This window comes from Zeugodacus cucurbitae, chromosome 5 (assembly GCF_028554725.1).
Source record: "Zeugodacus cucurbitae isolate PBARC_wt_2022May chromosome 5, idZeuCucr1.2, whole genome shotgun sequence".
Classification (NCBI taxonomy): domain Eukaryota; kingdom Metazoa; phylum Arthropoda; class Insecta; order Diptera; family Tephritidae; genus Zeugodacus; species Zeugodacus cucurbitae.
Window position 1 is genome coordinate 4412078 of NC_071670.1, and position 27475 is coordinate 4439552.

At 33.9% G+C, this 27475-nt stretch overlaps 1 protein-coding gene across 2 annotated transcripts in view; it reads right to left on the reverse strand.

Annotated features, from left to right (window-relative positions):
- LOC105208564 (calcitonin gene-related peptide type 1 receptor) overlaps nucleotides 1–27475 on the reverse strand; it is an 84848-nt gene that overhangs the window by 39822 nt on the left and 17551 nt on the right. Inside the window, exons 1-2 of one of the 2 annotated variants that reach the window (XM_054231322.1) lie at nucleotides 16289–16516; nucleotides 14312–14726 (exon numbers count right to left, since the gene is read on the reverse strand). The exons of the other annotated variant lie outside the window; for it this stretch is intronic. The gene's annotated coding sequence lies outside the window, so the exon portion shown is untranslated. Of the gene's footprint in view, nucleotides 1–14311; nucleotides 14727–16288; nucleotides 16517–27475 lie in introns of those variants that run through there. 2 annotated transcript variants of the gene reach the window in all.

Here is a 27475-nt window from a genome sequence, read left to right on the forward strand (position 1 = left end):
TATCACTAATTCATTGTATTTTCACTGTTTTACTAATAAAACTTCATCATTTCACTTGTTAAAACAAAAAATTCAATAATTAATGGGGTGCCTAATACTTTTGGCCAAGGCTGTATGTACATATATTTGTATCAGTGTGCTTGTATCAAAAATATGCGTGGCCTCAGCCGAAAAATTGCATTTAGGCGGAACGAACGTAATCGCATTGCGTTGCACAAACTCTGTACGCTTTATTTCCGCTCACGCTCGCTGCACTGCACAAATTTCGCTGATAGCAACAACAACAGCAACAACAATAACAATAACAACAACAACAATAGCAATGCTTTCCACTTTGGTTTGTTGTGAAAATGTGCGCCTACACAGCCATCGATTGCAATTTTATAACAATTTATTGTTGCTGCCGACAAGAATTGCATTGCTTTTTGTTGGTCACTCATACGCCATGGCGCACTGCACGCAGCTGATGTTTATTTAATGCCTACACGCACACACGTATACAATTGAATGTTATTTTTTATGTATTTTGTTGTTGTAGTCGTGTATTGTGCGGTTGATTGCACGCTTTTCAAGCGTTTCAAGCGAATCGAGGCGGATCAGAGTGAGCAGTTGCAGATTTAAAACATATTTCCACACCCACACACACAGACTCACATGCATATGTATATATTTAAGAGAGCGCATATTGACAGCAAATAACTACAAATAACTCACATAGCCTATACATATGCTACCGCCATTTGCATGTTAATTGCTGATATTTGTTTGCGCAAATCCCCACACAATATTTTTTGCGACGTGTGTCAGCTGTCTCATATGTGTAAATGCGTGAGTGTCTGCGTTTATTAAAATGCATACTAATTTTGCGTTTTTAATAACTTTGCTATGTTTTTCCGCTTCATTCAAATATGAACTTAATTACAGAGTTGTTTCAAGAGACATGTATGTATGTGTGCATTAATTAAACTTTTTTGTCTCGTTGATTTTTTTGTTTTTGATTTAGAAAAAGTGACAATAATAAATAAATTTTTGTACTAATTTATATGCGTTGTTTTTCTTTAAATTCGCTTCAAAAATATTTAATTTAAATTTAAAAAAAAAAATATATATAAAAATAAATAATAAATAATGTAAAAAATACATAAAATATTTTACTAAAATTTAGTACTAAAAATATTATTTTCTTAAATTTTTTAAAAAGAAGCCAGAAAAATAGCAAAATATATAACATAAATTTTGCCAAAAATTGTCTCAGTGTAAATTGTATTAAAAGTTATAATTTTGAAAAATTGAAATAATTTTTTTTCTCAAATAGTAACTTTTATAAATACGGAATTTTTGTACTAAGAATAGAGTACTAAAAACGACGAATTTATTCAAAATTTATTCTGAAATGCAGTCAAACCGTTGTACTAAAGTTTTACGCTTATAGCGTTTTTAACCGACCAATTTACCATACAAAATAAAAATCTACCTTAATTTTTATTTGAAGTTTAATCGATTAGAAAATCAAATGCAACTCTGTGAAAACGACGTACGATACATGTTATTTGTCTGCGATTGGCCGATAAAAAAAAGCTACGGTAGATGTCGCTGCTAAAAATATTAATCAGCAGATGAAACTTACCAACTTCTTATGAAAAGCAAAAACAAAAATGTATAACAGCTGGAGGATGGGGACATATGTAGAAGTTCACGCAAGTGAGGAAAGTTTCTGATTGCCATTCACTTGGGAGTGGCCAGGAACGATATTTTTGCTTATGACTCAAACAGCTCACGACTTCCGGTTTTAGACCAAGTATCCTCTGGGTAGGCAACAGACATCCGTTTGAAGGCGAGCTAAAGTGAGAAGGCGAAGCCCGCTTCTGCGGTTGTGCGTAGGGCTTGGGACGCACCACTTAAAAAAACCTCCTCAATGAAAGACCAAACAGAGCCTCGAATGGGCAAAACCACTTTTGATGAATCTCAGTGTGCTCTGTCTAATCCATAAAAAGGGAGACCCCACAATCTGCGCTAATTACCGTGGTATTAGTCTCCTCAACATTGCATACAAGGTCCTATCGAGCGTATTGTGTGAAAGACTACCGTCAACGAACTGATTGGACCTTATCAGTGTGGCTTTAGACCTGGAAAATCCATCAAGGACCCAGATATTCACCATGAGCCAAATCTTGGAAAAGACCCGAGAGAGAAGAATCGACCCTCACCACCTTTTCATCGATTTTAAAGCTGCCTTCGACAGCACGAAAAGGAGCTGACTCTATGCCGCGATGTCTGAATTTGTATCTCCTCAAAACTAATACGGCTATATAAACTCGTAGATACTTTTGTCTACTTTGGAAACACCGTCAACAACACCAATAATGTCAGCCTCGAAATCCAACGCGGAATCACTCTTGCCAACAGGTGCTACTTTGGACTGAGTAGGCAATTGAAAAGTAAAGTCCTCTCTCGACGAACAAAAATCAAACTCTACAAGTCGCTCATCATTCCCGTCCTACTTTATGGTGCAGAAGCGTGGACGGTGTCAACATCCGATGAGACGGCACTAGGAGTTTTCGAGAGAAAGGTTTTGCGGAAGATTTATGGTCCTCAGAACATTGGCAACGGCGAATACCGCAGACGATGGAACGATGAGCTGTACGATTTATACGACGACATTGATATAGTTTAGCGAATAAAAAAACAGCGGCTACGCTGGCTAGGACATGTTGTTCGAATGGATGAAGGTGCTCCAGCCCTGAAAGTGTTCGATGCAGTACCCGCCGGAGGAAGCCGAGGAAGGAGAAGGCCTCCGCTCCGTTGAGGGACCAGATGGAGAGCGACCTAGTTACACTTGGGATCGCCAACTGGCGCCGAACAGCGATGGAAAGATAGGAGTGGTGCGCTATCATCGATTCGGCTATAACCGGCTAAACGGTTTCCACGCCAATCACATACATACAAAAACCGAACTGCACACAAAAATATACTTTAAAGTCACAACACTAAATAAAATATCATATTTTTTTGTATTAGCACAATAGACCCATGCGCTACAGTTTTCATAAGCACCGATATTTTTGTTGTAAGTGCCTAACATTGTCAACTAAAAAGTCCATAAAATAAGCGGAGTTTATTATTTTGTACCGTGAATTGCATAAAAGCTAAATCTGTGTTTTATTATTATTAGAAAATGTCGCTATACGCAACAGATATGGATATATATGAATAGATATGTATGTACTCGCCTACCCACACACGCTCTAAAAGCTACTTAAATGACAGTTGGAAAATATAAAATTTAATATTAGCGTGTTAGGGTGTTAGTGTGTGCGTTGACAGCTCATAAATGTCGTTTTCGCGCGCGCTAAAGTACAATCGTACTCGTGTCGTCCTTAGCAGTGAAGTGAGGTTCGCAATTTTTCAATGACCGCAAAAGCTGACGGTCAAAGCTTGTGCTCTACGATAGCATTATGTAGCATACTTTTGTGCGTGCACTGTGACATTTGCTTGCTTCTGTCTGTGAGTGTGTGTGTATGCGTACGGGCAACAACAACCAGCATAGTAATAACAATAAGAAAAGCAACAACAACAACAGTGAAGACATTTATTGGCATTCTTCAGTCTCTGCAGTTCTCACATTCATTTGCTGCCGTTTATGCCATTATTTCGCCATATACATATGCCTGTTCGTATGTATGTAATGAAACACACATCAATGTTGTTGTTGTTGTTGCTGCCGTTAGTGGCATTACGCCGTACTTTGCTAAGCTACTTTTTGACTGCCAATTTCATCCTTTGTGTGTGTGTGTTAGTCCAGCGCTATAGCGTTTCAGCGTATGTGTCTGCATTAAGTTTTATTAAATAAACGCCGCAGGGTTGCTGTTTGCTGTGCGTTTAAGCATTTTCATGCAAAAACATGGATGTAAGTTTGTGTTTGTGCCGACTTTTTACTTGCATTCTCTGCTGAAAATTCATTTAAATCCATTTTTTCCGACACTTTTGGCGTGAAAATGCCCTGTGGAATTGAAAATTATTGTATTTCCGGCGTAAAATTTAAATAAGTATTTATATATGGAAGTTTGCTAGTCGACTGATTCGCGACAAATTGGATTAGTGAGCGCAGGGTTTGGAAGTAGGTTTGTTGTTTTTGTGGTGTAGTGCCAAATAATTTGTAGAAGGCTGCTGAGTTGAGTCCTTGGCCGTATACAAATCCGCATCTGTTTTAGTTACGTCGACCCGACTGTCCTGGGAACGAGTCCATGTATTTATATCCTTATTGAAGGGTATAAATAACCACGTCGGAAGGGTGTTTTTTTACATTTAGAATTAAGTCCTCCTCTAACCACATTCCTATAAAAAATTATAATTAAAGTGATTCTGAGAGTCTCCTAGGTTAAAAGACGAACAGCTGTCGACTATATAAGAGTTTCTCCAATATTTGGAATTCAAATCACTATGAACCACTTCTTTACCGACCCTTTGAAGATCAGCGGTACCCAATACCTCGTATGTATCCTCTAGTACAACTTCGTTCGCGCTAAATATCCCTGAACAGCTTGTGATATGGTTCCCTAGTAAGTTAGACCCCCTTATATAAAGAAGACTGACCTTTTTTTGACTAAAAACTCTTCTAAACTATGCGGAATTCAAAGGAGTGGAACGCAACTTCAATACACACTGAAAGCTCCGAAAAAGCTCTTTTAGTAATTACTTCACTCATTGACCGGAAGAGTACATAGAATTCAGAGAGTCCGAAATTTGTTATAGGAGGCAACCAAAGACGAAATACGCCGGTGAAAAACACGATATATTACTGCGCAGAGAATGAAAATTTGCTTAAAAGCTTAGCAGTATTGAAAGTTACAAACCACCATTCTGATTAACGTTAGAAGCTCGAAAAAGCTCTTTCAGTAATTACCTCACTCAACTGGATGGATCGCAGAGAGCAAGAATTTTTTATGAAGCAGCAAACTGAAGAACCAGATACAAAAGTCAAGAAATAATGAAAGTTTGCTTAAAAGTTTAGCAGTATTGCAAGGTTGAAACTCTGCTATAATCGACGCTGAAAGCTTCGAAAAAGTTCTTTCAATAAGAACCTCACTTAAAAGAGTTGACAGATCGCACAGAGTTAGTCGAAGAACCAAATTCGTAACAGAGTGAAATACTGCTGCGTTGAAAATTAGGTTAAAAACACTACTCTGATCGTCGTTAAAAGCTCCGAAAAAGCTTTTCCAGTAAGTACTTCATTTATTGCTCAGGAAAGTTGTTAGAACACAGAGTGTAAGAATGTTCGATAGAGGAGTAAGTCGAAGAACCAAATCTCTACAATATATAGAGAACTTTAACTAACTCCTTTTTAACTCCGTTAACTCCTTTCGATCAACTGGCAACTAAATTTAGCGCAATATTATATAAACAATATATATATATATGTATACGAATGCTTGATTACGCTTCACAACTCAATTTGATTTTCTCCCACAATCACATCCCACTACCTGCCATTAAGCAATCCATCAAAGTACGCCGTGTGGTGTTTTTCGACATTCACTTGAATTGAAATCTTCAGCAACATTATTATTGATTACAAGCAGTGGTTTATGCTGCAGAGATAAGTTGGCTTGACTTGCTTTGTTTAACTACACTGCATGTGAAGCTAAACTCGTATGTGCGAAGTTCAAGAGTTCGACTCTAATGTAGTTTAACAATCAGGAATATACAAGAAATGGCACGAATTGTGGCAGAACCTTGGCCTTAAAGCTGTCAAAGCACTTATATGCCTCTTATTTGGATGAATAAGCACACACATTATTTTATTATATTTTCTCTGTATTTCTTCTGTCTACCATGTCTTACGTGCTTCCCCAGCTGAGCACATGCTTCCTAGAACTTCCGCAATTTTTTTTCTACACATTATATGCAGCGTAGAAAAGCCAAACAAATAAATAATTTACTTGCATTGAGATTTGTTTGAGCGCCGCTGTTACCACTAACGCAGGCGTGGTGAGTGTGTGGGGGGTGGGGAGTAGTTTAGCTGCTATTATTTGCAAACAAATATGAACTGATGGATAATAATATATAAATGTCGAGAAATACAAGTGTAGACATATATAAATACATACAAATCAGTTGGCGTGTAGTGTATGCCTACACAGTAGGGAAAATTTGCTGGAAAATTTTTGAACTAAAAATTTTCAAGAAAAATATTTTTTTAACTTTAGCTGACTTTTTTCAACATTTAAATAGTTAAAATTTTCTTAAAATGTTAATTCAAAAAAATAATAATTTCATAAACTGTAAAATTCGCTGAAAATTTTCAATTTAAAATTTTTTAGAAATTTTTTTTTTTTATTTTCAAGTGTCTTTTTTAATTTAGACATATTTTATTTTCAAAAAAAATTTACTATAAATTTAAAAAATACAAATTTTTAATTTTTTTAATGGAAAATTTTGCTTGAACATTTTTTTATGAAGAAGATTAAGCCTTTTTCAGCTTTAGCTGCATTTTTTTAAATATTTAAATAGTTTTTATTGACATAAAAAGTGTATTAAAAATTTAAAAAATTTAATTATAAAGAAAAATTGGCTGAAATTTTTTTTTTTTTTAACTTTTTAAGAAAAATATTTTATTAGCTTTAGCTGACTTGTTTCTAACAGCTTATATTTACATAAAATCTTTATTCAAATTTCGTTTTTTAAAGTTATAAAAATAAAAAATTAAATTTTTAAGAAAAATATTTTCAAAATATTTTTAGCGGACCCATTGTCAATATTTGAACAGTTTATATTACTTTAAAAGCTTTGTAATGTTGGTTGAAAATATGTTTAAAGAGGAAAAGTTATTAGAAAATTTCTGAATTTAAAATTTATAAGATTTTATTATTTTTATTTTTAGCTTACTATTTTTTAAATATAAGTAATTTATTTTTACATAAACGAAATGTATTAAATTAACGAAAAATTTTACTGAACAATTTTTAGATAAAAAATATGATAATCTGAAATACACATAAAAAATTAAAAAAAAAAATATTTGTTTGAAAGGAAAATTTTTTAGTAAAAAAAATTTAAGAAATTTTTTTTTTTGACATTAAAACAGTTTTTGTGTTCAATGCTTTTATTAAAAATAAGAAAAAATTATTTTTTTTAATAAAATATTTTTATAAATTTTTATTAATTTTTCTTTTTTATATTTAATTTATTTCATATTTTTACTTCTTTTATTACAAAACATTTCGAATATTATTGCAATATTAATAATGTTAAGCCGTACAAAATTTTTCCTACTGGGTATGTTAAGAACTGAACATATGTACATATATGCCTGCCTACAGCGTATACAATTGAAATGTTTGTAAGTTTCCCCCAACCTAAAGGGCAGTTAGTTCCATTTGCTTAGGTTTATTTGTTTCTATCACTATTATTGAGTGTGTTTTGTTTGTCTTTTCTACGCCCCTAGACGTATTCTGTTTGAAGTTCAAGTGTGGTAAGTCTGTTGGCTTTTGTTTTTGCTTCTTGAGATTTAATTTAACGTGGTTAAGTTCTAAGTAGTGCAATAATTAATAATAAAGCACAGGGTGACACAAATAAACCAGAACATCAAAAAGGACTCAACTTCATATATCAACACGGATGGCAAGCGATTAGTTTACAATTTGATAAAATTCAGGAAATAAAAATGTGTTCATATGTTTTATTAAAATGAGAGTAACAGCATATGCTTGCCATCACAAAAAGTATAATTGAAGAAAATCGTTCGAATATTAAGACTAACTGCCTCCACAAGGATTACTGTAAGCCTCATAACTTACGATTTGAACTTTTTATTTCGATACTTTGCGCAATTATTTATTTATTTTTATTTTCTAAGCACTTCCTGCGTGCTCTCCTATATTTCTACTTCCACCACTTCCTATTTGTCCCCCTTCTCCTTTAATATACCGACATGTTTTGACAATTTTACTCGCATTTTTTCCATGCTCCATACAATACGCCCTTAAATGCCGCAAACTTTCGTCAGCAGAAAACACACAATAACAGAGACAACATGCCGTACAACAAGAACAACAACAACAACAATTAGGTCTTAAGTTTCTTTGCTAAATTCTATGAGGCAACTTTTACTAGATTGTCGTCTGCATTGTTGTTTTTGTTAATGTTGTAACGGCAATTGAACAGCTGCTGGCGTGTGTGTAATAATCTACAATTGCGGAAACATAAGTCAGTCAATGGTTGTAAACAATACGGGAGTGCACAGACTGTTGTCTGTCGGCGGGTTGTAAGTTGGCTTCTTTTGCGAATGTACTTGAAGAATATTTCAGTGAGAAAGTCTTATGATAATAAATATTTTATTAACTAAAAAAATTGCTTAGAAATTTTATTAAAACATTCAGTTTTTACAATACAAAAATTTATATGGTAAAAAACTCAATTGGTCCGAATGTAACTAGTTGGTGCCTATTCAAAAAAAATTTCAAATTGCCTCAGTATCGAAAAAAAATTATATATTTTGTTCAAAATTTGCAATTCAAAATCCAATAAACATTAAAAATTAATTGCTCCTAATATAACTAGTTTGTAACTAGTCCAAAAATATTTTAAATATGCATCAGTTTCGCTAATAATCGGGTTTTGTGGCGAAATTTCGCAATTATAATATATGTAGGTAAAAAATATACATCTGGTCCGAATGTAACTAGTTGGTAACCAGTCGATATATATTTCAAATATGCGCCAGTATCAAAATTAGTAATGAATTTCAAAAAATTACGGTAAATCAATAAATATTTTTTTAAAATGTTTACATATTCAGCTACCAAACTATTTTCTGGAAGACAAATATTCTACAATTTCGAACTTCTCCAAAACTAAAGTTTAACTTCTTAAAGCATTAACGCCAACTCACACCTTCTACGCGCGCGCATAGACAAAAGGATAAACAAAAGCCAACTAATCACACGCAACGCATCCAGTGACGGACAGGACTTGGCTGCCAATATGCTTGTTGAGCGCAAATTCTATTTTTGTGTATGCCACATTTGTACCGCTATTTATGTACATCATGTGCGCAACACATTTATTACCAGGCCATAATGTTCAATGACTGTTGCAGCAAATCGACGTGACAAACCTACCTAATAGGCTTTTAGTACGGGGCAAAATTAGTGTGGATGGTAAATAAATGTGCCAATAGTCGTAATAATCAGGCAGGTTCGAGTGTACGAGTGTGTGTGTATGTGTGATAGTAGAAATGCTTAAGAATGCAGAAATCAGAAATGTGTTGTTTATATAGCTATCAAAATAATAAAAAAGCTCCCCGAAAATTATTATAGCTACACAGGGTGAGTGGTTAAACGCATAAATTCCGACAGTGAAGTGCCCTCAAATTTGTGCGGAGAGATATAATAATTTAGCAGCCATTAGGCGCACGATAGTCCTCCTACTTGGGTAACTGGATATTAAGGATATAAGTATTTGAGGCATTTGCTAAATTTTGAAAACTTATCAAGAGTAAAGTAAGTAGAATAAAATAATATTTGAATTTGGAATAACTTGAAAAAAAATACTCCTTGCGGATTGCTAAGCCATAACCAAAGCAAGAAAAGCTATGAACTTTGATTAAATTTTCGTGGGAACAAAATGGAAACGATACAAAAAATTGAAGTTAATCGTATGAGTTGCGTCATACAACCGAATTATACAAATAACAAATTCAAGTTGTGCGGAACGAAGTGGAATTGGAACATTGTGGTATAAAATGGTAGCGCTACGTATAAACAATTATATTTCGGTTTGTAAATGAAGTAAGCGTTTGAAAAGTAAATAAGAAATAATATTACATTTAGTTAAATGGAACGATTTGGAAATGACATAAATAAGTTTAATACTATTATATTGACTGAATATTAATTTAAATTTTACTAAACACTAAAATTGTATCACTCGCAGGCCAAATTCCTGTTATCATCACGGTTTATGGCTACATGAAGTTAAATCGAAATGGAACGAATTGGAATTGGAACACTATTTGCAAAATAGCTTTAAGTACACTAATTAACGCAATACATGTGTTAAAACGTGATAAAACTAAGCGTTTCGTAGCGGAACAAAGTGAAAATGGAACACTGTTAATCAGTTTGTTTGCAAACTTTGTGCTTAATAGGCTTAAATGCATATATTTTACATTTATTCAGCTCATTTTGTTGTTTTGCATGTCTTTATCTTGTTATAAACTCGGTTTATAGAAAATGAAATTGTATTGGAAAGGAACGAATGGAACAACATTTGCAACCAAAAATTACTCACGAATGCTTATTATTAAACTGTGTATCTAGAAATGTGTTAAAATGATGAGAAATAGAGCGGAACGAAATGGAAATGGAACACTAATAATCTGTAATTTTGCAAATTTTCTGCTTAAAACGCTTAAATGCATATATTTATATTAAATATATATATTTATATATTATGCATGTCTTTATGTGTATAAGATGACTCCAAAATTTACGCTAATCATTCACACGCTTATCAGTCAAGCCACATGGCACACACGTCAGCACTCAAATCACTGTCTGCGGTGCTCTAAAATTATGACATTATGATGTGTTTAGTGTGTTTCGAGCGGCTCGTCAAGTAATTGTAAATTATAAGCGGAAAAAAATTTAATAACCTCTCAAGTGTGTAAAGTATATACATTTATATTCCTCAACATTGAGGGCGGGGAAACTTGCAGAAGTGAGATTAAATATGTATGTAAATATATGTATATATGAGTATGGATGTGGATATAAGGTATATACTATACTCTTTTGTATATATAGTTTTCAACGCGAAGTTATACGAGTTTGTTACATAGCTGAGAGACAAGCACAGAAAGACATACTTTAGATGGGCCACAAGTACTAAAATCACGCTCTAAGTGAAGGAACTGCTCTTATATAAACTAGTTCTTGCTTAAAAATTAGTTTTCTTTCATTTCTGTATATATATACATTCAGTAATAAAAAATACGTCAACTAGTTCAATTTTAACTAGTTTGTAACTAGTTCGTAAAGAAAATCTGAAGGCACAAGTTTAAAACCCAGCTTTGAATTTTAAATAATTTACACAAAATAAACACGCATTTTATATAAAAAATTTCAACTGGACCGATTTAAAATAGTTTGTAACTAGTTGAACATTTGTTTTTGATGCGGAAAATTATAATGTGGTAAAAAAAAATAGTTAACACTCGACTTAATTTTAAGAGGGACTTTTAATTAATTTTTATAGAAAATATTTTATAGAAAAAAATTCAACTCGTCCGAATTAAACTAGTTTGTAACTAGTTGAACATTTATTTTTGATACGTAAAATTATATTGTAGTCCAAAAAAAATTAATTAACACTCGGCTTAATTTTAAGAGGGATTTTTAATTAATATTTACAGAAAATATTTTATAGAAAAAAATTCAACTAGTCCGAATTTAAGACGGAAAATTATTTTTAGGTGAAAAATAGTCTAAAAAACGTAGAAAGCTTTTAAGTTGAATTTCAAATGATTACCGCTAAATAAACATGCTTTTTTATATAAAAAAAATTCAACTAGTCCGAATGTAACTAGTTTGTAACTAGTTGCCAACATTTATTTTAGATGCTTAAATTTCTATTTTTGTATAATCTATGCTAAATTAGCACATTTTGACTAATATTTATGTATAAAAAAATTGAACTCTTTATAAAATTAAGCTCTAAACCCTCTAAAAATTACTCATTTACCAACAAGTTGAGTGTAAAATGAAATATTCGTCAAAAAATACATACAGCCATACTTATAGGTACACATATCCTTATCTTAATGTGTATATATACTTTGTATATGTGTCAGCATAAAGAACTTCATAAGCGAAACTTGGCGCAAAAGTGTCATTTGCAGCGTTCACTTGAGCGTAAGATTGTTACAAGCGGAAAACTAGCACATATACACACACACACAGCTACAATAACACACAAGTGTACAGAAATGTTTATAAGCTTTTAAAGAAATACATATGTAGGTATGTATATGCTTACACCCTAGTAACGGATATTAGAATTGCGTAAATTTTTAACCACTTTCTACTTGCTCTTCACACTCATACACTCTTTGGTACTTTCTCGCGTTTTCTTCACACCAGCGCTCTACAATCAGCTTGAGTGCGGCAATTTATTTCAAGTTGCAAACAACTATTAGCGGTGAGAATTGTTGTGGTTGTAATGGTTTGCTAGTTTGCTGCGCGTTATACATATGTGTTTTTTGTTGTTGTTGCCACAGCGACTCACACATTTTTGTTATCGTCCGCCATTCACTTCCATTTATATATTGCACATGTTATGTGTGTAATACATTAGACGCTTGTAAACGCTTAATGCAATCAATTTTTCGCACCCACACAAACATGCAAAAAAAGATGGTGCATACACACAGGCGCACACACATGAGCGCTCGCATATATTAGCGGTTTTTGCTATTGTTAGTTTCATCAAGTTGCAACTGCAATGCTGCTTTTATAAAACTGTTTTTAATAACTGTAAATCCGCAAATGCCACTTTGACCCTTATTTCATTTGACCACCGAGCGCGCTTCACTCTGTCAGCATGCGAAAATAATTTCTTATCTTCAATTCTTCTGGGATTAAATAGTTCTTTGTTTGCATTTAATTGGTTGATGCTTACAGCGCATAGGTTACACATACTCACACATGCACACACTTACATCTGTGGAGCTAAATGAGCAACATACGCGGGCAATAAAGTCGCATAGGAGCCACGAGTCGCCACAAGTTGAGTTTAAGAACTTTAAGAATAGAAACTATTCAATTTAGAAGGGAAATATTAAGGAAAATATATTGAGAAGACTTACTAAGAGCTCTCCTATACAAAGAAAGCTCGAAACTGGACTCTCTGTGAGCATCCCAAAATTTCCCCTGAGGTCTGATTGTCTTTTAATCAAGTATTCCCTTTAATTATAAAGCTTACACTCCGTATTACCATCTTAGAGTCTCTGCTGAGGCCGACTAGTTGAGCTTTAAATGTCTTTATTTATTCTGAGTGAGTTAAAGCACAGCAAAAGTCTACCATAGAAGTAAAAGAAATGAATAAAGAACCAAAATTTCCGGTCTTACTGATGGATAAACTATTAGAAAGAATCACACATTGCTTTGCTAACGCCACCAGCTGAGCTGAGGAAAGAAAACACCTTCGAAAGTCTCCGCGACATCTTTCAACGATTGAATATTCCACAGACCGAGATAAAGAAAAGAACTTCAGTTTATTATTTTCGGTCCATCGAGATAACCTAAAGCTCAACTAGATAGCTGGATATATCTTCGCATAATTTCTTATACGATAACCAGTTTAAAATTACAAACATTTTGTCGATGAATCAATAATTCAATTTAAAGGAATAAGCTCTACACGAAGTCGTTGCGTTGGAGTACGCAAAAGAGAAATACTTGTCTCATCTGTTGGCCGGATCTGAAGTTACTTCTACGAATGAGAACTTTACTATCCGGATCTCCCGTACTTTCCTTTCCATATTTTCATCTCTTTGAACCAGATTTGATGCTTTGGATCAACAGTGGGATCTACGCCGCAAATCAATCAGAATTAATACACAACTATAGAATTATGAACGCATCAGCACTACCCGAAACTTAATGGATTTAATGGATCTAGTCTTTCAAATTTCAACATCTAAAGCCGACGTAAAAGAGGCGGAACTCGTAAGAAAGCTCGAACGAAGTAAAGTTGACTGAAAAGAACTATCTGGGTCTGAATGAGAGGATCTGTATATAACCGACCAGAACATGAAAAAGGATCCGAAACCGAAAAAGGAGTACACAAGTCAGGATATAGAGAAAACCTTTACGGATCTGAAAACTAGATATCTGTAGGTCAAGTATTTTACGAGCCAGCGGTCTCCGAAATTAAAAAAATAATAATAATAATAATTCCACAATCGCTTGACCTGCCGGAACTCCATTAACATATAAACCATCTGTTTTCTATAAGACTGCTTCTTTTCGACAAAGATATAAGGTCTCATTCGAAAAATCATAATGAAAGAGCATTTCGATCGGGATTTCACACAAAGGGAAAGTTTCAATAAATGATCTTAGACTTTTTCTAGTTCGGGGAGGATTATGGATTGGATGATTGGTGTTCTATCTGAAGAAAAATTTCAGTCAAGACCGCTTATTTCAAACATTTCTGGTTCCATATACTTTCACTGAGCTATCTATCTAAGTCATATATTTTTACATTCTCATAGGAATTTTTTATTTCTAAAAAAATTCTCATTGTTTACCTCTTTGAATTTATGCTTGCAACGTCTTTGTTTACATTCACTTTGCGGCAAGTGTGCGATAAAAGCGTAACTCCACAGCTGAAGGGGCCGTCTGTGTGTGTCGACCGCAGAGGACGGACAGCAGCTTTTTAATGCAGAGCAGCGAACGCGTTGATTTTATTCAGTGTGGAAAATTGTGTATGAATGCGGCTGAGTTGACGTATGCTGATATGTGTTCCTTATGGCGTCTTTATTTAATCATAATTCGACAATAGATTTTTAAATACACAAGGCTTGGGTCGCCAAACAACAATGAATTTCTTGATTTAATCGTGTTGCTTTGTTGTTATATTCATATTTGTATGTGGATTTTTTAATTTAAAGTTATGTCACTGCTTTAATGTGGTTGTGGATTTGATTTACATTTTTTAATATTCTTTTTGATCGCGAATACAAAAAAGATTGATTTTTTTTTTTTATAGTTAAACTTATTTATATTTATAAGAAAATTGTGTGTCCATGTCTACTACTTATTCAAAATTAACAAAAACTAACTTTTTTAAGTTTTAAAATATATGATTAAAAATTTAAAATATTCTCAATAAATTTTTGCTTTGAATTTTAAAGCGTTTATCATTTCATGATTTACTAAAAATTATGATTTTAAAATTTGGTATTTCTATTAAAAAAATTATAAAAATAATTTTGAAATAACGCAATTAAAAAAATAAACAAAACTAATTATTAAAAAAACTAAAGAAAAATAAAATATTTGAAAAAATTTGAAAACAATAATATGTAATAAAAAATTAAAAAATAAATTAAAAAAATTGCAAAAATTTACAAAATTTAAAAAATAATTAAAATAAATTTATTTTGTTTATATAATTTTTTTTATATGAATAAAAATTTTATTTGTATTATTATCATTTTTTTTGTTAAAATTTCAAAACATTCCAAACTAAAATATAATTATGTAAAATTTTTAAATTTAAAAATATAATTTAGAAAAAAAAAACAAAAAAAATTAAATAATTAAAAGAATTATTTTAAAAAATTAAATGTATTTTTAATTTAAATTTTATATTTTATTTGAAAATAGTATTATTTTTCTTCAAAAATAAAGATTAAAATATTTAGTATCATTTTTCTTAAAAAGTAAAAATTAAAATATTTTTTATTACTAAATTTTAATATTTTTTAAAATTAAAATTCAAAAACTTTCAAAATTACAAACAAAAATAAAACAAGGAATTAAAAACTACATACTTTAAAGTTATTAAAATTACAAAATTGAAAAAAAATATATATTTTGAAATAATGGAAATATCAAAAATTTTTCAGTTAAAAAAAATTAAAGATTTGCTAATTTTTTTGTTATACATAAATTACTTTAAGAGACAAAAATTGAGGTTAGTAACAATATTTCGCAGAGAAATTGCTTTATATACTTATTTATTCTAACTATTTTAAAGTGTATATAAACTGAAGAAAGAAAATTATAAAAAAAATAGTTTGAAAATTTAAAACATATTTTTTTTATGAAAATATTTGTCATTTAAATTATAAAGAGCAAAAATAAATATTAACTGTATAATTATTTATATTTCTTAAATTTTTTTTCGATTGAATCTCAAAAAATAGAAAAAAATTCAAAATATCGCTCCAAAATTATATTTATATTTTCAAAGTTGTATTTTCCACAAATTACAAATAGTTTTTTTTTTTAATTTAATCTCAAAAAAACAGAAAAAAAATGTAAAATATCTTTACAAAATTATATTTATATTTTTGTATTTTCCACAAATTTTAATTTAAATATAAAATTCAACTAATAAATACCCACATTACCATTAATTTTTAATTTTGTATTCTATTTAATTTTTGCGTTATTTATTTTCTATTTCACTTAATTTTTTTGTTTTCCGTTTTTTTAAACACTTATTTGCTTCAAGTATTTCCCGCCAAAATAAATTTCACACACTACTTCCCACTCACTTTCACATTCAACACTTTTGATTTATTCGACTTGGGCGAGCAGACGCGTCCGTTCACGGCGTTGTCAAACGCTTGAATGATTTACAGCCGATAAGTTTTTCGTCTGCCGGCTGATGCTGCGTCCACAGTGCACTGATGTGTGGAAGCAGTGGCAAGCCAGCGGCGGCTTCGTCAGTGTCACGGCCAGCGTATAAGCGAAGTGTGGAACGCAAAAAAGCGAAAGAGGCTGATAAAAAGCATTCTTGCACATTTGAGAGCTTTGGATGAAAGCCTTTGAAGCTTCTAAACTTTGTCTAGGGTAAGCTAAAGAGCTTCAGAAAGCTTCAGAGTACGCGAAGCACACAACCAACAAGTTTTTGAAAGCATTTTTCAAAGCTGTAAGGGTTAGCAACTCTAATTAAAGTTGCAAACGCTTTCATTATTCTTAAAGTTTTGGTGTTTGTTATGAAACTGAGACATTTGAGAGTTTATTTTAAAGGCAACTTTAAATATTTAAGTTTTGTGGAAATAATATTTATTTTGAAGTAAAATTAGTTCTCCAAATATTCGTGTCAAATCAATACATTTTGAAATTATAAAAAAAAATTATAGTTCAAAATCTATAAATCTTTCTTCAAATAATTTTTGATTTTATTTTTCAAATATTTATACGCGTACATATTCATACACACATACGTACTTGTGAGTAGGCTGAGCTATTTGCAAAATTTATGGCACGTTTCCTTACACATATATATGTGTGTGTGTGTTTGTGCCCTCTGCATGGCTTAGAGTTACAATGCCACCGAAAGTGTGGTCGTGGCGGTCAACGACAAGTGTTAAATTTTACACCAACACACCGGCACACACACACAGGCCTACAAAGGACATGCAGTAAATTCCATGTTGGGATCGGAAAACTAACCGAAATGGGCAAAGGTCGCGTTGATGTGGACGCGAGCGGCATTTAAAAGTGCTGAAATAAAGAGCATGCCTAGCCTAGTGTGTATGCTTGAGTAGTTATAGTAGATATACGGAGTTGAAAGGAAAAATGAGGAGAAGGGGCTGGTAGAATATTTTATAATAATTTTTAATTATATAGTAAACAGAATAGTAAAAATTAATATAATTAATGTCCAATTAAGCGAAAAAATTAGATGACTTTACTTAATTATTAATTAATTAAACAAATATGTTAAAATGTTATATTAATTAATTTAATTTAATTTAATTATTATTAATTAATAATTATAATAAATTAAGAAAATAATTATATTTAATTAAAATGTAGGAAATTAATTAAGAAAATATACATATTAAATTTTAAATTAAAAAATAAAAATAGGTCTATAACTTTGCTTCCGACGTTTCCTAATAGATGTCTCTAGGGTCAAGCACTGGTCGAATAAATCGATTAAATCGTTTTATATCGATCTTGGATATTTGTGTCAGCATTAACCCAACAAAATATTTATAGAGATCTGTTTGCATCCCAAACTTATTCTCAACTGAAAATGTCACTTTTTGAGCCGAATTCTCGACATTTGCGGGAAATTTTGCTTTTCTTTTTTAATTTCAAGAAAAGTGTGGCTGAGGCTCATCGTCATCGAATGCTTTCGATTACGTACGGTGAGGCTGTCCTAAGTGAAAGAACATGTCGCGAATGGTTTCAACGTTTTAAGAACGTCGAAAACCGGCATTGTGGTGGAAGGGAGAAGATTTTCGAAGATGCTGAATTGGAAGCATTACTCGACCAAGATGTGTTTCAAACCCAAGAGGAATTGGCCGAATCGTTGCAAGTGACACAGCAAGCCGTATCAAAACGCATCAAAGCCATGGGGATGATTCAGAAACAAGGAAACTGGGTTCCTTACGACTTGAAACCAAGAGATGTCGAACGGCGCTTCTTTGCATGTGAACAGCTGCTTCAAAGGCACAACCGAAAGGGATTTTTACATCGCATTGTAACTGGCGACGAAAAATGGGTCCACTAAGCAAAGAAAGTCAAAGCCTGGACATTCCTCCACGTCGACGGCAAACCCGAACATTCACGGCGCCAAGGTCATGCTCTGCATTTCGTGCGATCAGCTAGGATTGATATATTATGAGCAGCTAAATCCAAGTGAAACCATCACAGGAGATTGATACCGAACACAATTGATTCGTTTGAGCTGAGCACTAAAAGAAAAACAGCCCTCGTACTGTGGCAGACACGATAAATTCATTCTCCAGCATGATAATGCTCGGCCTCACGTCGCAAAGGTGGTCAAAAAATATTTGGAGACGCTGAAATGGGAGATCTTACACCACCCGCCGTATTCTCCAGACATTGCTCCATCTGACTACCACTGGTTCCGATCGATGATACACGGTCTAGATAACGAGCACTTCAGTACTTATGAAGAAGTCAAAAATTGGATTGAACTTGGGTCGACTCGAAAGAAGTAGAGTTCCTTCGTCACGGAATATGCATGCTGCCAGAAAGATGATCAAAGTAGTAGCTAGCGACGGCCAATATTTTGAATAACATTTTTGTAACCGTTTTTATAAAATAAAGCCTTAAATTAAAAAATAAAAACGGCGGAAGCAAAGTTGTAGACCTAATAATAAATAATATATACAAAAAACTAGTATATACAAAAAAAATTTTATTTATTTAAAATCTAAAATTAAAATAAAATATTATAATAAAAAATAGTAACATTTCTAAATAATTTTTTAAATTATTTTAAATTGAAGAAAAATAATTATTTATAAATATTTTTTTTTAATATTTTGAATATAAAAATATTTATATATTAATTATCTATTTTATTTCAGTAAAATTTTTTATGTATTTTTTTAATTAATTTTTTTTTAAATATAATAAAAACATTTTTTTAATAAAAAAGAATTTTTTTGTTAAACATTTATTTAAATTTTTAATAAAATTTATTATACCAAATTTCAGCATAATTAAATAATAAATTACATGTAATAAAAAAAATCTAACATCCTAACAGAAACTAAAAAAAAAATAATTAATTTTAATCAACGTAAATTAATACAGTTAGTACCTGATAAAATTTTGCCTCTGCCATGCACATGCACGCACAACAAATGTTAATTGTGACAGCCAGCAACAGCATGTGACACTAACACCCTAAAGCTTTGAACACCCACTCATTACAGTCGCCGCAAACGCCCAACAAATTGCCTACCTCACACCTTGGGGACTTTGTTGGTGTTGCACTCTGAATTACGCGATAATTAGAGTAATTAATTACGCTGTGGCTGCAATGCAGAGTTGCACGGTTATGAAACAAACACACACACACTCATGGACATATACATATATACTCGTATATGTATATACATATGCAGTAAATGTGACACGCTCTAACCAACTGCGGTCAATCGAGGATTTCGCATTGAATTTTTGTTGACCCGCATTCAACTTCATTTGTGCTTGTACATATGTATGCATGCACGTGTGTGTGGTTATCACAAATGTATTCATTTTCAGTCAGATAAGCATGAAAAGTTCGGTTGGATCATTTTTGCCTGTCTTTTGTTTGTTGGCTGTTCGTTTCGTTTATCAGCGATCGTATAATTCGGTCTCTTTTTGCTTGTTTGCACGAGTATTTGTGCAGCCGTTGGCTATCTCGAGATCCGATTTCAAAACCACAATCACCGCATCCATTCATTTGTCGCCGCGAGAAGTGAAAACTACCAATTATTTGCACTCGCACATTTGCGATTTAATTTTGTGAACATGAAATAATGTGTCTTCAATCATTTTATACGGAAATTTGAAATGAAAAGAAAAATAAATTATTTAAATGCGTTCATAAAGCATGATCCTGTGACTTTTCAATCACATCACCTTAAGCCGTGATAGTCACCTAAGCAATGGACTATTATTATATAATGTCAGTCGCCTGACAGGTCACCTCGTGACTCATAAATCACATCACATGAAGGTATGACTGTCACATAAGCCATGAACATGGTATTATATGGAGTATACTGCCATAAATATCACTTGGATTTTAAGTCACGTCACATCAATGTACTTATATCAGTCACCAAATCACTGACTTGATGTGTGCTTTTCTTATATAGAGCCAAATGTTACCTCGGGACTTTTTAATCACATCACATGAATAAGTGAGATTCATCCTAGGACTGGACAAGCACGGAACCGGCTCTTCTTATATAGTGTCAGTCGCCAGACAGGTCACCTCGTGACTTTTAAATCACATCATGAGAAGCTGAGACAGCCAGCTAAGCACTGGACTGTTCTTATAGAGAACTGGTTCTGTAAACCAGTTGTCAATCAAGTAATCTTGTGACTTTTTAGTTGTATTACAGTCAATTGAGCACTGGCCTGGCTCGATAGTTGATTTTCCCATAGAAACTCACTGGGCTGGTCACCTGCACTTGCCTGCATATCTTATATAGAGCCAACTGTCAGCCAGTTGCTGGCAGAGTTACCTCGTGACTTATAAATCCCACCACATGAAGGCATCACATACATCACATACATACATATTCTTGTATAGAGTATATAATAATACTTCGCAATTTTTCAGTCACATCACATCAATGTATGACATCATCGAATGTGTGCTTTTCTTATATAGCGCCTGATGTCTGCAAGTTGTCAACAGGATCACCTCGTGACTTTCAAATCACACCACACGAGGTGTTAGCGTAACCTGACCACCGGCGAGGAACGGAGTATCCTTCTATTATATAGGGCCAGCTGCCAGCTGTCACGTGATGACTTTCAAATCACATCACACGAAGGTGTTACCGTCACCTGACCACCGACCAGGAACGGAGTATCCTTCTATTATATAGGGCCAGCTGCCAGCTAGCTACTGGCCAGATCACGACATGACTTTGAAATCACATCACACGAGGTGTTACCGTCACCTGAGCAGCAGTGTATCTGCTTTTCTTATATAGAGCCAGCTGCCAGCTGGATACTGGTCAGATCACGTCATGACTTTGAAATCACATCACACGAAAGTGTTACAGTCACCTGCGCACTGGCCAGGAACGTAGTCTGCTTTTTGTTATAGAGCCTACTGTCAGCTAGCTTCCGGTCAGATTCCATCATAATTTTCAAATCACATCACACGAAGGTGTTTATCATCACCTGAGTACTGTCTAAGCAGTGTATCTGCTTTTCTTATATAGAGCCAGCTACCAGTCAGCTGCCAGCCTAGCCATCTCGTGACTTTTAAATCACATCACCAAGTCATATCGTGACCAAGTCATCTCTTGACTTTTAAATTATATCACACGAAGGTGTTACATGTCACCTGAACACTGGCCAGGAACACTTTCTGCTTTTCTTATAGAGAGCCATCTACCAGTTGCTACTGGTTAGAACACTGACTTTCAAATCACATCACATCAGTCATATAGTCACTGACTTTTCTTATATACAGTGACTTTTTAACATGAAGGTGTAAGCATTGGCTAGGTAAAGTACCAGTTGCCGGCAGGACTTTGCAATATTATGACCTCCGTCAATATCTCTAGAGGCCTTTACGGTGTCTCCCTAGTATTTTCAACTATCACAATTTCTTTCCCATCAACTACATCTATGATGTAGATATATAGGTATTTTGATTGAAATAGTGCCGATCTGGGGATTCCACTGTTAATTTAAATTTCTCAGCGCCACCGCCTACGCTCACTCTCGACTCTAATCACTTAATACCGTTGCTTATCACATCACCACCTACGCTTCAGCTTAATTCACTTTATTGCCAACTCTTCACAAGCAGCACAGACACTTTGGCAAACAGACGCCTACGCTGATGAGCGCACAGTTTTGCATGCGAAGCATACTTTCAAGCATCTTGAGCATACTTTTTTGAAAGCAAAATTTTAATTGAAAGCAAAAGTAAGTTGAAAGGTGTGCAGAAAAATATAAATAAAAAAAAATTAAAAAAGATAGCTGTATAATGGATATATGTAAACATAAATGAATTTTTATAATATTTCTATGCTGACATTGACTTTGTGGTCGTTCGAGTCAGTTGCAAGTAGGCTGAGGTCGGACTTGTTTACTACTTGCTGTGGTAACTGTTGCTGGCAGTGCGTTGGATAGTACGTTTATATGTATGTATGTATGCAACTGTTTGCTTATTAATTGCATGACTTTGTAGCTTTTTAAATGCTTACATTTTTCACATGAAACGCACTCACACATACAAACTGTATTTTTATTTATTTATCAAACTTTAGCTTTGCTGTTTGCTCATGAGTTGTGGTCAACCGCCGGTGATATTTATTATGTTGGCAAGTGCTGCCCACAGAGATTAGAAACAATTATATATCAGATTCAAAGAAGAATTGTGGTAAACAGCAATTGAAAAATAAATGAAAATTTAATCAATTTAATGAAAATGAAAACTGTATCTGTGTGGTTTTGTGAATTTATGGAAAATTAAGCAAATAAAGTGGGCTAAATGTCAAAGGTAATATTGTAAAATTAAAAAAAATGTAGCATACATTTAAGAAATAAAATAGATTTAATTTTTCGTCTATAGCCTTAGATTATGCTATACATTTGGAAGTACATAGACTAGACCAGACACGACTAAACTAGACTAGAAAGACTCGACCAGCCTAAACTATATTAAATTAAACTCCACTGAACTAGACTAGAAGAACTAGAACTAAAACTAGAACTAGACTAGAACTAGAACTAGAACTAGAACTAGAATTAGAAATAGATATCGAACTAGAACTAGAACTAGAACTAGAACTAGAACTAGAACTAGAACTAGAACTAGAACTAGAATTAGAAATAGATATCGAACTAGAACTAGAACTAGAATTAGAACGAGACTTAGAACTAGAACTAGAACTAGAACTAGAAGAACTAGAATTAAAACTAGAACTACCGTGACACCGTAGATAAATCGAAAATTAATTGAACTTCAGCAACGCTTGAAGATACTAAAAACTCTTTCGCGACCGCCTCGTCAGCCTTATTCACCACGATGGCTTTGATATAAAACTTCACTATAGCTTCATATAAAAGTTCACCCTCTGAGGTGTGGCCAATCGGCGGTTCAAATACTGTTAGAGACAACGCAAAAATCCTGAAAAGTGAGTTCCCAGATGGTTGTGACAGTACATAGAACATGGTCTCTCCGAAAATATACCCCAAGCAGGTGTCGACAGATGTTGTTGTTGTAGCGGTCGAGGACGAGAACTCTGGTTAGACCATACAGCTCATATCTTACGCTGTTGGAGTTTGTTTATTTGACATAGCCTTTTAAGCTCATACAAATCTGAATTAGTTCTTGGTCTTAAGGTTTCTTACGTCCATTTAAAAAGACGGGTATATCTCCTAATTTGATATCCAAACGGTCTCAGTGATCTACAGAGAGTAATAATAGGATAAAACGGAGGGTATTATTGCTCTTATACCCCAGCTGCGGATTGATTTCTCATTGAGGGTTCCAAGTGCACACATTATCTCAATTTCAATCAGTTTAAACTGATTTAAAATTCAGAGGAAGCCTTGTGGATTCGAATCGAAATCGGAGTTTGTGATCGAAGGATATCGAATATTCACACCTCTACAATGGTAGATTTCACGGGTGTCAGATATGGACTTAATTCTTTCCTAATCGACCAAGGTGAGTAACCAAAAGACACTGCTACGACTTCTAAAAATGTCCACGAGTTCTTACGGCGCTGTCTGCTCGCCCCGAGAGCTCGAGACACCGAAATTCAAAGAGTATCTTCAAACAGAGCATTTTTTGTTGTTGTTGCATTGGAAAGAAGCGAAATTGTGGTAATCATTATTATTCCTCATTTCTACTTTACAAACCGTGAATGTGTTGGCTGTCTTCCGAGCTTTAACTCAGCTCTTTTCCTCACTGCTTCCTGACTAAACTTCCTTTGCATGCCTTTTTTCAACCTTTAATCCTTTGCAACCCAACTTATTGTTGCGCTAATTTTTCAATGTCCTTTTGCATTCCACCTTTCCGTTGCTTAATTACTCCATTACATCCAAAAAAGTTCTTGCTCTAAAATAGTCCTTAAGTGTTTGAAAATTCCTTATGCCTTGTCGCCAAAATTATTGCCTGTCATCTTATTGTTGTTGCTGCTCACGAGACTTGGCGACCGAAAAAAAGTATGCTGTGCACGTCTAAGGCTGCGCATGTTTCGCACTTCATTTACTGACTTTGTCCTCTTTTTCGGTTCGGTTCGGCTCATTTCGCTTCCCCCTGTGCTTTGCGGTTTTCTGCGTACGCTGTCTTAATTAAAAATTCATTTAGCTCGACTGTGAGGCAATTAATCGGCCTTTGAGGTAATTGTGTTGCGTGCCAGCAACACAGCATGCTGGATGAATGGTCAGCGTTGGAGCTTACTTATGCTCTTTGAGCATTCGGACAAGGTTATGCTGGACTGTCTCAGTTCAGTCGCAGGAATTTAATATCTCAGTACGCTTTGTTTATCAAATTTGAGCTTATTGTGCGTTGAGTGATGGACGTGACTTCTTTGCGGGGGAGGAGCTGTGAGCTAGATGTATCAACAAGTTGACAAAAATGCTTAGAACTCGGCCTACTCTTCGTTATATTGGACCATTTTGCAGAGCTTCAGAGATCAAATCCTTTTGAAGAGTCTTAGATTTTTACTGCAAGTTACAGAAAGTGGACCAAGTGGTCCTTCTTGATCCATGATCATTCCTTAATTCAATTTCGTAGTTCTCTTTGGCTCCGTCGAGAAAAATTGCCTACAGGGGTTGATTTAAGGATTTGAATTCAGAGAATAACTGGAGCCTAATGTGTATGCGTGATCTGCAGTTACATTTTTTCTCGGAATGAGCTGGAGTTCTCCAACATAGATGAAAATCATCAGAAAACCCAAGTTATGTGAATCTGACTGCTACACAATCTAAGACAGTGATACATATCTATATGACTTCTAGTATTCATAAAGCTGGGTCGCAGAAACAGCAGAGTTCGTAAGTCGAGTAAAACTGGGTTTCGAAAGGGTCGAGAGGAAGCTTATTTTAGAGATGGAATATATTGGAAAGCATTTCGAAGAAATCGGGATCTAGCCAACCTCCCTAATGAAAGACCAAAACAAAGCCTCGGATTAGAAACCCCACTTTTGATGACGACACCTGCAAACGTTGTAAGGATCACAATTTGAGGTCATTCATCTAGAATGTCCGGACCCTTAATTGGGAAGGTGCCTTTGCCCAGCTGGTTGATGTCCTCATACAACTAAAGGCTGACATTTGGTGTTGGATTTGTGGTGGGAGAGAGAGACTCCGTCGCCGCATGAACGTCTAGCCATCCGCATCAAAGCGAAGTTCTTCACGATATCGCTGATTAGCGTAAACGCTCCAACGGAATAGAAGGACGATGTAACCAAAGGTCTAACTGGAGACAATTTTTTATGGGAAGACTCAGTTGCTCGTCGAGCCCTTCCAGGAAGGATTGAGCCCGGTTCTTGAGGCAAGTGTGGTTATAACTGATGAAGTTGTATTTCGGGGCTGAAAATTTAGCTCTAAAGCATAGGATTTAAAGCCAACTCTCTCTCTTTACTCTGTATTTCGAATTGAGGCCATAACCTCACTTGTTTAAATTCCACAAAATGCTAGAAAATGGTACCCTAACATCATATGTCCGCTAAATTTAAATTGAAACTGCCTGTAAAGCGCTTAAATGTGTTATTTTTACTGATTTAAAAGCGTGGCATTGATTTTCACTTTCGCATATAAACAACAACTAAAAGGAAAATCACTCTTACTGTTATTATTCTAAGCGAAAGCATAAATTGGCGCAACAAATAAATAACACACCTTTAATGGCTATTTACGGCAGCGGCAGCGAAGAAAAACAAGCGTTAAAGAGAGAGATTTATATGCGCTTGGCAACAGAGGTTGCGCATACGCCCAGGCGCCCAACGACAACAAGACTCAGCTACTGTTTGTATATATCTATCTGTGTGTTAAATAAATATGATTGCCGCTTGTTTTATGACAGCAGCAACAGGCGAACGAACGCAGCAATGGGCGAAAATAGATAATAAAAATAGCAACAACAACAATATGGAAAAAATAAAGAAATGGAAAAAATAGAAAAAAAGTGGAAAAATTCTAGCAAAAGTAGCAAACTAAATGAAAATAGCAACGCGAAAGCCTGCAAAAAGCTTGTAAAAGGCCGTCAAGCAAGTAGCGTAATGAAAAACAAGCAGCTGTGGCAGACACACCAACACCAAGACAACGGGACATTTTTTGTGTGTGTTTTGCTTTTGTTGCGCTGCTGCGCCTACACAGCCGCAGCAAGCGTGAATGTCATAAAAAATGTAACAAATGCTCGTCGTTGTGCAATTCGTTTGATGCCTCGTCTCGGTGTTTAGACGTTTGCGCTGTTATTTAGCGCCTAAAAGTATGCCAACATGTGCTGCGTTAGCATGCGGGCGAGACAACTGACAGCTGTTGCGCGTCGCAAACAAACAAAAGTTGCGAAAAAAACACACCTTTTCGACGCCCTTTAGACTGAAGCAATGCCAAGAAATGCCGTCGCATTGAAGTTGTCTGTGTAAAGCATATTTTTGGGCATAACTTTTTTTAGTTCGAAAGTTGCTTAAAAACAAATTTTCGCTAGACTTAAGTGGCAGTTAAATGCTTTATATGTTTGTTAGGTGTCGTGTCAAATGGCATTTGGTGGGTTGTCAAATGTATTTCAAGGTTGACGAAAAATATTCTTTGGAAATTGTTTGCTATTTTCTTTTCATATTTGCTTTTAAGAAATGAATTTTGCTGTATGTGTTGTTCATATTTCAATATATATCGATTTTCTTTAAGGAAATTTAAGTTACAATACAGTTATTACATATGGTGTGACACTGCGTATGAGTGATAAGTATGATGTGTGGATATTAAAACGAATAATATAAGTGAAATGAATATATATTGAAGAAATTGTGTATTGAAAAATGTAAAAAAAAAAAAAACATAATAAGGCAATAAACATAATATGTTTAAAAAAAATTCAAAATTTATAAATTTTAAAAATTTTAAAAAATAAAAATTGATGGAATTAAAATAAATTTAAAATAAAATAAAAAATTTAAATTCTAAGTTTATAAAATTAAAAAAAAAATTAAATAAATATTTATAAATCAATATCCATATATAAAAAAAAAATAAAAAAATAACTAGAAGTAAGTTTG